The sequence below is a fragment of the Lathyrus oleraceus genome, chromosome 4 (assembly GCF_024323335.1).
Source record: "Lathyrus oleraceus cultivar Zhongwan6 chromosome 4, CAAS_Psat_ZW6_1.0, whole genome shotgun sequence".
NCBI classification, from domain to species: Eukaryota; Viridiplantae; Streptophyta; class Magnoliopsida; order Fabales; family Fabaceae; genus Lathyrus; species Lathyrus oleraceus.
In genome coordinates, this window is record NC_066582.1 from 299075025 (window position 1) to 299087042 (window position 12018).

At 37.4% G+C, this 12018-nt stretch overlaps 1 non-coding gene across 1 annotated transcript; it reads right to left on the reverse strand.

The window, feature by feature from the left end:
- Positions 1 to 7722: 7722 nt before the first annotated feature.
- On the reverse strand, positions 7723 to 7829 carry LOC127077959 (small nucleolar RNA R71). Its single transcript, XR_007787717.1, has one exon. It is a non-coding gene; the product is annotated as a small nucleolar RNA R71 (small nucleolar RNA).
- Between the last annotated feature and the right edge of the window lie 4189 nt (positions 7830 to 12018).

Genomic DNA, 12018 nt, shown 5'->3' on the forward strand with positions numbered 1-12018 from the left:
ATTACGATTACTTAACATAACGCTAAATTTTGATACAAAAGGCATAACATTCTATTTAGTGAGATTGTAAGTCTCCCCTCTTTCATGGTATTGTATGGAAACATGGCCTTTTTTCCTTCCTTTGGAAGATGTCTTGGTTCAAGGATCCATGCTTGTGATAAGTGGGTTGAGTGTTCTCCAAAGAATGACTTAAAACAAAAGGAAAAGGAATACTAACTTCTAACTCATTAACAACTAACATTTAATTCCAAGTCATTTATTTTTGATGCACTTTATTTTTCAGCCTTATTCATTTGCCATTATTCATACCATTCTAATTGTTTATGTTAATGACATTTTCACTTTGTCCACTTGGACCATATTTTGTGATATATTTTGTTTGTGTATATTGTATTTGTTTGTATGGTCTTTGACCATTAATGTACATTGAAATTCTGGTATCAGATATGAGATGTCGAAGGTAATGTCACGACACTAATATCTGAGTAACACAAACAGGATAAAGATAAAGAATGGTAATGCAAAAGACACAAGCAATTGTTAACCCAGTTCGGTGCAACTCACCTACGTCTGGGGGCTACCAAGCCAGGAAGGAAATCCACTATAATAGATTCAGTTCAAAGACTATCCGTACACTTCAAAAAGTTACAGTCTTTCTCACCTAATCTCTACCCGTGCAATTTCTACCTAAGCACTCGTAGATATGAGAACCCACTCACTTCCCTTCAATCACACCTGTGATTTTAAACAACAATTCCTTGCGAAAGGAAAATACTTTTCAATAACACACACTTGATTTTACTTCACAGTTTCAATCAAGTAGGCACACACTTGATCTTGCTTAACAGCTTTGATCAAGTAGACACACACTTGATCTTGCTTAACAACTTTGATCAAGTACACACGCACTTGATCTTGCTTAACAACTTTGATGAAACAAAGCGCATCATAACCACCAATGAACGATCTCCAACATGCATACATCAATTTCAAGAATCATGACATTCGATTTCTGACCTTAATTGAAGTGCAGAACTGGAACAAAGTGATTCAGGCCCTTAGAAGTCCAAACAGTTGCTCCTCAGCTCTTGAATGTGATTTGGATGAATGCTTGAGTGTTAATCGTGCTTGATATTGCTGGAAAATCCAACTGCCATTGATGGAGGTAGCTTGCAACAGTCTTCAAATCAGCTCGAAAATGGAAAGATCTTGCTTCCAAAGTGTCCAATTATGCTTATGGATGAAGGATTAATCAAGAACAATGCAAGGTTTATGGAGAAATTTGATGAAAAAGTGAGAGCACCAAGTGAAGAGAATTGTGAAACTAGATCTAGATCTGAGCAAAATGAAGTGTCAATCCAATTTTCTGTTATGATTATGTTTATATATGGTTTCCTAATGATGTTGCTAATCACAATTAAGCAAATGCAAGTGAATTAAGTAAAAACCAAGTGTTATGCCAAATTGTCCAATTCACCTCTATGCATGGAATGGATGGAATAGTGCACGATTTATGTGTTAATTCACCTGCAAAACCTGTTTTGAACCAAATGCACATGATTGGAAGTGAAAGCAATGCACCATTTTTGAATTTGGATTTTCCCTCCAAAATTCAAATGAAAATGTCAAAATTTTTGTAATGGAAATGCATGATATGTGATGCATTTTTTGGATAGCACATGACAAGAGAGGAATGTTGCAAAAAGGACCACTTCAATTGGCCTTATGGTTCAAAAGTTATGCACTTGTGAAGTTCAAATTATCTTGACCATGATTGATCCATATTTTCTCAACCATACATGAGAAATTCATGTTCTTGGGCTTTTTGGAAAGGTGAGAGCAAGATCTTCAACTTTCATGTTGGGAAAAATTTCATTTGAAGCATTTTTGGGGATGTAATCTTGAGGAGAAAACCTTTCCATTTTTGGCAGTTTTGAATTACAGGTCACTCACTATTTTTGGAAACTTTTCATCTGACCTCAAATTCTCCATTGTTGATGTTTGAAATGTCAAATGAGACTTGTATGGACATGAATGAAGCCTCTCTAACCGTCTCCCACCTCCAAATCCATCATTTGACTAGTGGTTGACTTTTTCAATTGATAGATGACTGGATCATGCATAGATGAATTTGAGCCTCAATCTCCTGATGGAATGACTCCATAATGAAACCCTAGCTTATACAAGCTCAATAAAACCATGTGATGATCCCCATCTCAATGAAGACCTCATCTCCTTGAAGAAACCCTGATTGGCACAATACAACTGATTAGGGTTGACCAGAGGTCAAAACCCTAATCCCAAGGAACATGATCAGGCACAATGAACTTCTTGGTGATGATAAGACCATGATGATGGTGATGTACCATTTCAACCAAGATAAAGATCAATCTCCTTGAGGAACCAAGAAACCCTAATTGAAGCACAAACCCTCAGATGGCTAGTGATCAATTCATGAGACCCTCAAGCTTAAATCTTTTAACCTCTTTATCTTCTGAGAAAGACCTAGGAGGATGACTTGCTCAATGTTGCCACATGATATGCAAAGATGCAATGACTAATGTCCTAAAAGATGAAATGCAATATGCTAAGCTAGTCCCAAGAGAGGAGGGCAAATTTTGAGGTGTTACAGTATGTTTCATGAGTATAGTTCATTATACTATGTCTCTTACATGCATTAACACCAAAATTCGATTGCCCGACCTCAAATAGTTGTGACTTCTACATAAGTCCAATTACGATTACTTAACATAACGCTAAATTTTGATACAAAAGGCATAACATTCTATTTAGTGAGATTGTAAGTCTCCCCTCTTTCATGGTATTGTATGGAAACATGGCCTTTTTTCCTTCCTTTGGAAGATGTCTTGGTTCAAGGATCCATGCTTGTGATAAGTGGGTTGAGTGTTCTCCAAAGAATGACTTAAAACAAAAGGAAAAGGAATACTAACTTCTAACTCATTAACAACTAACATTTAATTCCAAGTCATTTATTTTTGATGCACTTTATTTTTCAGCCTTATTCATTTGCCATTATTCATACCATTCTAATTGTTTATGTTAATGACATTTTCACTTTGTCCACTTGGACCATATTTTGTGATATATTTTGTTTGTGTATATTGTATTTGTTTGTATGGTCTTTGACCATTAATGTACATTGAAATTCTGGTATCAGATATGAGATGTCGAAGGTAATGTCACGACACTAATATCTGAGTAACACAAACAGGATAAAGATAAAGAATGGTAATGCAAAAGACACAAGCAATTGTTAACCCAGTTCGGTGCAACTCACCTACGTCTGGGGGCTACCAAGCCAGGAAGGAAATCCACTATAATAGATTCAGTTCAAAGACTATCCGTACACTTCAAAAAGTTACAGTCTTTCTCACCTAATCTCTACCCGTGCAATTTCTACCTAAGCACTCGTAGATATGAGAACCCACTCACTTCCCTTCAATCACACCTGTGATTTTAAACAACAATTCCTTGCGAAAGGAAAATACTTTTCAATAACACACACTTGATTTTACTTCACAGTTTCAATCAAGTAGGCACACACTTGATCTTGCTTAACAGCTTTGATCAAGTAGACACACACTTGATCTTGCTTAACAACTTTGATCAAGTACACACGCACTTGATCTTGCTTAACAACTTTGATCAAGTAGATACACACTCTTGCTTACAATATTTGAGTGACAAATTACAACCACAAATCAGACCAATTCAATCATCTATGGATGACTTGAACGGCTTACAAGTCTCACGACTAAACAAAACACAAACCCTAGCTCTCTCTCAATATTTCGCTCAGTATTGGTTGTGTATTCAATCAGGTTTTCCAAGTCCCTTTTTATAGAAGCTTTCAGCTGGGCTTGGACAACTTGAAAACCCTAAACTATTTTCCAATTAAATCTTCTCATGACAGCTGGTTAGATCTCCTTGGAAAATAAGTAAATCAGGTTATAATCAATGATTGAATGCGCCCGCAAATCAGATCTTCAATCATACATAGATTGCCATTAAATGCACAATCACATAACACATAACATTCTCCCTGAATGTTCTGTGCACAGGATGTCATGACATCGGGTCTGACATCCTGGAACAGTCCTGCATAATTCCATAATTCCATTTATAATTTCCAACAGGTACAATCATATCAGATGCCATGACATTGTGTATGACATCCTGAAACAATCCTGCATAATTATGTTTTCCATTTAAACTCCAGCAGGTACACATTATCAGATGCCATGACATGGTGTATGTCATTCTGAAACAATCCTGCATAATTATGTTTTCAAACTCTAGCAGGTACACAGATATCTTGTGTTAAGACATCACAAACAACATCTTGTAAACATTCTTTGTTTTACCAAAATTGCTCCCAACACTTAGAACCAACAAACCCCCTTTTGGCAAATTTTGGCTAAAACATATATCTGTCCATTTTGTTCACAAGAAAAAAAACACATCAGTAGTTAAACAGCATAACAGCAGTTTAAGCAGCAGCAGAAGCAAACACAATTACTAGCTATAGCTACTAGTAATACACACATGCACAAGGGTATTTCTTCTCCCCCTAAATCTGTGCAACAAAAACAAAATTACTAGTTATAGATGCAACTAGTAAGACACACAAATGCACAAGGGTACTACTTCTCCCCCTAAATCTGTGCAACACAAACATCTCCTTTAATAATAACAGCACCTGTAACCACAACACCTGTAACAATCAGAATATCATTCTGACATCTGCTTAAACATCACCTGTACAACACAGAGCTTGCACAGAACATCAGACATCTCCTTCAACATCTCAGAACATAACACCATTCTGTCTTACATCAAACATCTCCTCCAACGTCATAGAACAGAACATCATAGAACATCATTCTATTCAACATCATCAGATGTCATCTGTTTAGCCTAGCTAGCTACATCAGCACTGCAGATCTCCACAACCACATATTTAACTGCAGCTCTCCACATAATCACTTCTCCCTTTTTTCAGTCAAAATTGACCAAAGGTGACTTAAAACATAAATGCTAGGAGATACAAACCATAATTATACACAGCTGTAATAGCTAAGATAATTAGAAATCCATGGAACTCATTAAGAGCCCAAATATTACATCAAGGTATCAGTAAGGACTGCCATAAAATACAAACATTTCAACAGAAACAAAACATCCAAGCTTCCAAACCAGTCATAACAGCATCCAGAACAGCACACATGTCATCATAACAGGGGGAACTTCACTACTCAGTCCGAGGAAGTAACATCTTCTTTTCATAACCACCTTGCAAAACTGATAACATGAAATAATATCACATTTTTGGACTCGATTTAATTAAATTATATTATTATTTGTTTCAATTTATTTTATATTATTCGATATTACTTGGTATTTTCCTTCTATTTATTACAGGTGACACTATTTGAAGCATACGTGAAAAAGAAAGAAAAGGAGGTGCAAAAAGAGGATAAAAAGCAATCCATTAAAGCCCAGCCCACAACTACAAGAAGAGGCGTTGTGATGCTGTGACGATCGCCACACAAGGTGTGACGAGTGTCACGCCCTCCTGCTAAGTGTTACGATCGCCACACAAGGTGTGACGAGCGTCACACCCCCATTCCTATATTTTTGGCTTTGACGCGTAACAGAAGGACGTTCACCCTTTTCTTCGCTTGACCAGTTGACGTGTGACGTAAACCTACTGAAGGACTTTGGAAGAAACGGTCACTTGATGGATTGGTATAAATAGGACCAATGGTGGAACCCTGCAGCTCTCTCTCAATTTTCCAGTTTTCGGCACCGTGCATTATTTTTACTGCTTTTTAATTTTCCAGCACTCTACTTTCCTAGCAACTTTTATTTCCTTTTCTTTTCCAGTCAATTTTCAAAGCATTCAATTAATTTTATCACAATAGTTTCTACACCGGAAACTATTGTGTAACTTTTACTGGGTCTAACCTTACGTTGGATCATAATATTTTATTCCTTCGCCTTTATTTTACTGTCTGATCGAAGATTGTGAAGAACAAATCCAACAGGTCTGTGGTGGAGTGTTCAAGCATCGAAGCTAGGAATAATCAAGATCTCTATTAATTTTACAGGTTCTTTAATTTTATTGTTTTAATTTATATATGCTCTGTACTGCTGTTTATCTATACTGTTTGTCTGACATGGCTGTATTTAAGCATAATTATTGTTTAGGCTTGTTTAGCATGTCCGGCTAAATAAACTTAGGTATCGGTATGTAAAGTAAGCGGAATAAAGGAATCAAAACTAAGTTGGTTTAAATTTATTTAAAGATATAGTCACTCTTTTTATGGTCTCAATTTACAGGGTTAATACCAAAGTTTTTGTACGAGAGTAAAAGACATAAAGAAGTTAAAATCAATAGAACGACAGTTTGAGCTTTTAACTGGACAGTGTAAATTGAACATTAATTTTAAATTAGGGCGAAAGCAATTTTTAGAGTTAATTAAATCCTAATCATTTTCAAAAAGTATTTTTAAAGGTTAAATGTGAGGACGAGAGTTAAGCATTTAAGTTTAATCATATAATCTAAGTCAACAGAGCGAGAGTTTGAGACGAGGGTGTTTAGATGGTTAGCATTTTCTTAAAAAGAATTTCTATAGATTCTATTGTTTTCAAAAAGTGATTTTAGTTTTAACTAAATAGTGAGAGCGTATGTTAAGGTAAAATCATAGTCTATTCAACAGAGCGAGAGTTTGAGAAAAGATTTTTAATCAATAGTGTCTAATGAAAGGACTTATTTTAAAACTAAGAAACCAACGAAGATTTGATTCCCTAATTACGACGAACTACATACCGATATCCGCGTTATTCGATATTTAATCTAGATCTTATTTTAGTTTTACTTTTCCCCCTAATCATCAAAGTATCATCCGCCTTAGCTTTACGAAGTAACCTTAGAAAACGGTATATCGATTCATAAGTCCCTGTGGGATCGATATCTTTTATTACTACGCGATTAGACTGTGCACTTGCAGTTAATACCCCAATAGACTCATAAAGTCGCGATCAGGTTTTTGGCGCCGTTGCCGGGGACTTTTATTTAGTCGATATCGTAACTCTTCTGTTACGCTGTAGAGACTAAGGCAATTTTGTTTTTCTTCTTGTTTTTCGTTGATTTGTATGCCACACACTCGCTCACAAGGCGAACCGTATTACTTACAAATCAACGACGTTGAACGATATCTCCGAGTCTTACGACGAATTCGGGAGTATCGTGCTGCAAACAATCTTCCTCTAATCGAAATTCCTGATCTCAAAAATCTTCTTCCTTCGCCGATACCCGAGATGGCAGAACCAGCTCGTGCTCTTCGAGATTACACTGCTCCATCGCAAGATGAGCCGCATTCGAGTATTGCTCCACCCGCAATCGAAGCAAACAACTTCGAACTTAAACCTTCGCTGTTACAGGCAGTGCAACAGAATCAATTCTCTGGAAATCCTACCAAGGATCCAAACCTTCATTTATCCGTATTTGTTCAATACGTTGATACTGTTAAAGCTAATGGTGTCACTTCAGAGGAAATTCGACTTCGTCTCTTTCCTTTCTCGTTAAGAGATAAAGCTAGAAGATGGCTTCAGTCTCTTCCTTCCAACTCAGTCACCACATGGAATGAGTTGAAGAAAGTCTTTCTTGCCCGATATTTTCCTCCAAGCAAAACAGCTATGTTAAGAGCCCAGATAAATGGATTTAAACAGAAAGATAACGAGTCTCTTTTCGAAGCATGGGAAAGATACAAAGACATGATGAGACTTTGTCCACACCATGGTTTAGAGGACTGGTTAGTAATTCATACCTTCTATAATGGTCTCTTATACAACACAAGATTAACAATAGACGCCGCCGCAGGTGGTGTGCTTATGGATAAACCTTACGCTGACGCGTATCAACTTATCGAAAGCATGGCCCAAAACCATTATTAATGGGGAAGCGACAGAACAATGGTAGAAAAACCTCAAACGAAAAGTGGCATGTACGAGATAAGTAGCCTTGATCATGTTAATGCAAAAGTGGATGCTCTTGCCCAGAAAATTGAAAGTTTAAATGTATCACCTCCAGCCACCGTGGTTGTCGTGACTCAAAATTGCGAAGTCTGTGGAATCCAAGGTCACACTCCTACAGATTGTCAACTCCTAACAGGAATCCAAGCAGAGCAGGTGAACTATGCTCAAGGAAATCCTTACTCGCATACCTATAACTCAAACTGGAAGAACCATCCTAATTTTTCATATAAGAGTAACAATGCTTTATACGCACCAGGACAAGCTCCCAATCAAGCCCCAACTATACCTCCTGGATATCAAAAGCCGACCCCATTTACACCGAACAATAACGTTCCTAGGAAATCCAACTTGGAAATCATGATGGAGAACTTCATAGCTTCTCAACAGCAAACCAATAAAGATTTCTTAAACCAGAATGTACACACTAACGAACAAATTAAACAACTAGCAAGTAAAGTAGATGCCCTGGCTACCCATAACAAAATGCTGGAAACACAAATCTCACAAGTAGCTCAACAACAAGCGCCTACTGCTGCCCCAACTAGTACATTTCCTGGACAACCCCAACCTAACCCGAAAAGCCACGCTCATGCAATTATATTGAGAAGTGGAACAGAGGTAGAAGGACCATCTGATCCAAGAATTGAAAACCAAAACTCTAAAAAGTCAACTGAGGAAGAAGATAAACCTAAGGAAAATGAAGAGAGTAATAAGGAAACCGTAGAAAAGAAAGAACCTTATGTACCTCCACCGCCTTACAAACCACCTATCCCTTATCCTCAGAGGCTAATTAAAACCAAAGACGCGGGCCAATTTAAAAAATTTGTTGACCTACAAAAACAATTAAACGTCATCATTCCTTTCACAGAAGCTATTACACAGATGCCTTCATATGCTAAGTTCTTAAAAGAAATTCTTTCTAATAAAAGGAAACTTGAAGATAGCGAAACCGTTACACTCACTGCTGAATGTAGCGCTATAATCCAGAATATGCCTCCTAAACTTAAAGATCCTGGTAGTTTCTCTATACCCTGTCACATATGAAAATTTGTCATAGACAAAGCTTTATGCGATTTAGGAGCCGGTATCAGTGTTATGCCCTTGTCCATATGCAAGAGACTTGAAATGGGAGAATTAAGACCAACTAAAATGTCTGTGCAATTAGCAGATCGTTCCGTTAGATATCCCGTAGGAATTCTTGAAAACGTTCCCGTGCGCATAGGTCAATTCTACATTCCAACCGATTTTATAATTATGGACATAAGAGAAGATGAAGTTACCACCATTATATTGGGAAGACCTTTCTTAACAACCGCCGGTGCTATCATAGACGTAAAACGAGGACGACTCACTTTCGAAGTAGGAGAAGAGAAAATTGAATTCATTCTTTCCAAATTTTTTAAAGCACCTGCAATAGAAGACACATGTTACTTCATGGATATCATCGATGAATGCATAAAAGAAACAGAATTAGAAAATGATGAATTAACTGACTGTCGTGTAGAAAACAGAATGAACTAATGTTTAGCAGTAACATCGGATCCTACGCAATGCCTTAAGAAACCTACCCTCGACCTGAAAACACTTCCCAAAAATCTGAGATATGAATTCCTAGACTCAGAACTTGAACGACCCGTGATAGTCAATGGAGACCTAGGAAAACTCGAAACCAAAAAACTCCTACATATCTTAAGAAAATATCCGACCGCACTAGGATACAACATCACCGGTCTTAAAGGGATAAGTCCTTCTATTTGTATGCACCGCATCATGCTAGAAGAAGACTGTAAAACTTCTAGGGAACATTAGAGGAGACTAAACCCGATCCTGAGTGAGGTAGTGAAGAAGGAAGTAACGAAGTTATTAGAGGCAGGTATCATATATCCTATATCCGATAGCAAATGGGTTAGTCCTGTACATGTAGTACCAAAGTAAGGAGGTATAACAGTTATCGAAAATGAAAAAGGAGAAACTATAACCAAACGAATCGAATCAGGATGGAGAATATGCATTGATTATAGAAAGCTAAACAAAGCAACCCAAAAAGATCATTTTCCTTTACCATTCATAGACCAGATGTTAGAACGATTAGCCAAACATTCTCATTTCTGCTATTTGGACGGTTACTCAGGCTTCTTTCAAATACCAATTCATCCTGATGACCAAGAAAAGACAACATTCACATGTCCTTTTGGTACCTTCGCTTATCGACGAATGCCGTTTGGCTTGTGCAATGCTCCTGCAACCTTCCAAAGGTGCATGATGGCAATATTCGCCGATTTTCTTGAAAACATCATGGAAGTCTTTATGGATGATTTTCCGTATGCGGACAAAGTTTTGAAGAATGCCTTGAAAACCTAGAAAGAGTTCTAGAACGATGTGTAAAAGTAAACCTAGTACTTAATTGGAAAAAACAGTCGCCACGTCAAGAAAAGACTGGTCATCAAAATTACCCGAAGCTTTATGGGCATATCGAACTGCTTACAAAACTCCCATAGGAACAACCCCATTTAGGCTTATTTACGGAAAATCTTGCCACCTCCCGGTAGAATTAGAACATAAGGCCTATTGGGCTATTAAAAATTAAAATTTAAACTATAAGGCCGCCGGTGAAAAGCGAATCCTTGATATAAACGAATTAGAAGAACTTAGACAAGACGCATACGAAAATGCCAGAATCTACAAGGAAAGAACGAAAAAATGGCATGATAAGCGCATATCAAGGAAAACTTTCAAACAAGGCGATGTAGTCCTTTTGTTTAACTCTAGACTTAAGTTATTCCCAGGAAAACTACGCTCTAGATGGTCAGGCCCTTTCCAAGTCACTAATGTTTTCCCTAGTGGAGCAGTGGAAATTAAAGGAAAATCTATGGAAACATTTATCGTAAACGGGCAGCGTCTGAAACATTATCACTATGATGAAAACAATGAAGACTCGCAAGTCCTGAAATTAGACGTATTGTCTCCTAAATCTATAGATTAACATTTACTAGTTTTATGTCGAGCTTGCGACATTAAACAAAGCGCTTCGTGGGAGACAACCCACAAATTTTTACTATCTTTTCTTTGATTATTCTTTTGATTTTATTTAGTATTCATTCTTCATTTATTTTATTTTATAAAACTTTTCTTCTTTTCTTCTTTCGGCATCTGGCCAATCCCTGACTAAATTCTTGATTTTTCTTTTCTTTAGTTAACACTAACCTGATGGGACAAATTGATCGTATGGGTATCAAATTCAGAGGGAGAGCTCAGAGACAAAAATTTGAAGAACTTTCTGAGAGAGAGATGCACCCAACCTTCTATGCTGATGAAGATGCAATGATCGTACTTGGGCTAAGAGATAGTGTCTTGTATCCGCTGAATCAAATAGGGTGGGAAACCACTCCTATTCGCAGACAATTTGTTACTTACCGAAGGCTAACTCTAGAATTCCTTAGCTCCCTGATCTATTTACCAAACCATGGAAAAGGAATAAACCGAGGTTTCGTTCAATTCAGGATGTTCAATATGGAGTATTAGTTTAACATTCAAGAGTTTACTAACCTTTTAGGGTTCCCTACCTCTTTTGATACATTCACCGTGAGCCAAGAAGAGCTTTTTGAATATAGAGAGCTTGAAAATTTTTGGGGAAGTTTGACGGGTAATGACGACCCTGAGGAACATGAGTTTCTCTCTGGAAACATACATAACCCGGCTTTTCGCTATTTCCACAAAATCCTAGCACACACTCTTTTTGGAAAGAGATCAAACATTACCACAGTATCACGTGACGAACTCTTCATAATATTCTGTGCTTCCCAGAACCGTCCAGTGAATGGTGCCACCTATATGTTGGCGAGTTTCGACCGCCTTATTCAAGCTGACCGTGCACCGACTCAAATAGGAGGATTGATAACCATGATTGCCAGTGCTATTGGATTGCGCCAACCCATGCTTGACTCGAACCCTTTCTGT